This window comes from Bos indicus, chromosome 3, assembly GCF_029378745.1.
Source record: "Bos indicus isolate NIAB-ARS_2022 breed Sahiwal x Tharparkar chromosome 3, NIAB-ARS_B.indTharparkar_mat_pri_1.0, whole genome shotgun sequence".
Classification (NCBI taxonomy): Eukaryota; Metazoa; Chordata; class Mammalia; order Artiodactyla; family Bovidae; genus Bos; species Bos indicus.
This window is the reverse complement of record NC_091762.1, coordinates 92316923-92319154: the sequence shown is the minus strand read 5'-3', so window position 1 is coordinate 92319154 and position 2232 is coordinate 92316923.

The window sequence follows — 2232 nt, the reverse complement described above, 5'->3', positions numbered from 1 at the left end:
TGGACATGAGTTTGAGCAAACTCCAGGAGAGAGTGAAGGACAGAGAAGACTGGCGTGCCGTAGTCCATGGGATCACAAAGAGTCGGACACGACTTAGTGACTGAACAACAACAGAGGACTCCATGAGTGTTAGCTGTTTATTATTCGCATGTTTGACATCCAGGATGTACTGAGCACCCTTCCATCTGGGGACACAGCAAACAGGGACAGCTCCCAACGTGCTCACACGCAGAAGAGACAGTTTGATGAGTGCAGCAAGAGAAGAACACACAAGACTCTGCTCAGTAATCTAGCCCAGGGTGCAGAGGCAGGTACGGCTTCAGAGAGGGTGTGACACTAAACTCGGCCCTCTAAAGACAGGGAGGCAAAGTGAATGGAAGATGGGAGGATGGAAGGCTGGCTTGGGCAGAAGGAGCAGTAGATGTGAAGGGACTGAAGGGCGTAAGGGAACATAAGAGTTGGGGGTGGGGGAGTGACAGCAAGATCAAATAAGCCCAGACAGGTAAGTAAATAAGTAAGTGAAAGTTGCTCAGTTGTGTCTGACTCTAAATTCTCCAGGCTAGAATACTGCAGTGGGTCATCTTTCCCTCCTCCAGGGGATCTTCCCAACCCAGGGATCAAACCCAAGTCTCCCGAATTGCAGGTGGATTCTTTACCAGCTGAGCCACAAAGGAAACCCAAGAATACTAAAGTGGGTAGCCTATCCCTTCGCCAGCAGACCTTCACAACCCAGGAATCAAACCGGGGTCTCCTGCATTGCAGGTGGATTCTTCACAGAGCTATCAGGGAAGCCCGGAGAGGTAAGCAGAGCCCAGACACCACACCCTGAGTAATAGGGAGCCACTGATGGATTTTAAGCAAGGGAATGATAGATTCTGTGTGTTAGAAACAGTCTAGGTAAGCTTTGGAGAGCTGCTGTACACCACTGTACTTCCACTCAACGATGTCTCCTACACTTCAGGAGGTCCTCTGGTAGTCCAGAGGGTTAAGATACCATGCTTCTAATACAGGGCGCGTGGGTTTGATCCTTGGTCAGGGAACTAAGATCCCACATGCTGTGCAGTGTGGGCAAAAATTTTTAAAAATTAAAAAAGGGTCTGGTTGCAGTGAGGAAGGAGTATGGGGGAGAGGCAAGAGGCTGAAGACCGAGGATGCAAATGCTGCAGGGGTGCAGTAAAACATGACGAGGGCAGAACCAAGGCAGCCACTGATTTTGTCACATCACCCTGTGACAGCATTATCAGGACAGACGGGAGGAGGGGGCCAGCCGATGGGCACCTCATCGTGATTCAAAGAGGTCTGTGCTCACACACCCCGGTGAGTCTTTATCTTGGGCTCACTTATCAGCTTTCGAGGCACAGGACCCAGCCACCAGCTCTCAACTTCTGGATGATATGAGCCCTTCAGTATCATGGCAGCAAGGACGTGGCTGGGTCCTCACCAGTGTCCCAGGATAAGAAGCCCCACCAGCATCCAGACCACACAGATCCCACATGGAAGGAGGGGAAGGGGCGACACATCCTAAGACAAGAGGGGCCGTTGGCTATCACTGGGTGGTAATATCTACACATCAAATACCTAACATGGGACAAAGACAGACCTACAAGAACTGCCCCAGACCCCTCACTCCTTAGGTGGGGACCCCCGGCCATCCATAACAATGGTGAGCGGCCTCCACCCTCAGCACACTGGTGTGTCTTAGCCCCCCCAGGCTAGCCTAAGCCAGCCATTCTCCTGGCGCTCTGTACTTCCCATTTGAGCACACTCATCTCTTTGAGAATTACAGCTTTAATTCCTGTCTTCCTTGTCATACTGTAAGCTCCATGATGGAGCTTCCCAGAACTGCCCTCGCCTTGTTCACTGCTCTCCCCTCAGTGCCTCAAACAGAGTCTGGCTCCCAACCGGCCCTCCAGGAGTATTTGTGAGTAGACTCAATAGGACATACCAACTGAGGGAGAGGAAAAGGTGGACGAAGACGTCCGGACTGAGAGACCCTGAGAAAGGAAAAGTGCCTCGCTCGAGGCACAGCAGAGGCAGAATGAGGTCACAGTTCCTGTCGGGGACCTCGGCTGTTCAGAGAAGGGCCTTCTCCTTACCCTAGGCTGAAAAGAGGCTTTGCAACAGACCAGGATTCCCTGAAGCTCAGTCCTTGGAAGGCTGGTCTCAAAATGTTCTCTAGTTTAAGAAGCCTGGGAAACCCTGGTTAAAACGAAAAACCTTTCTTCACCACTG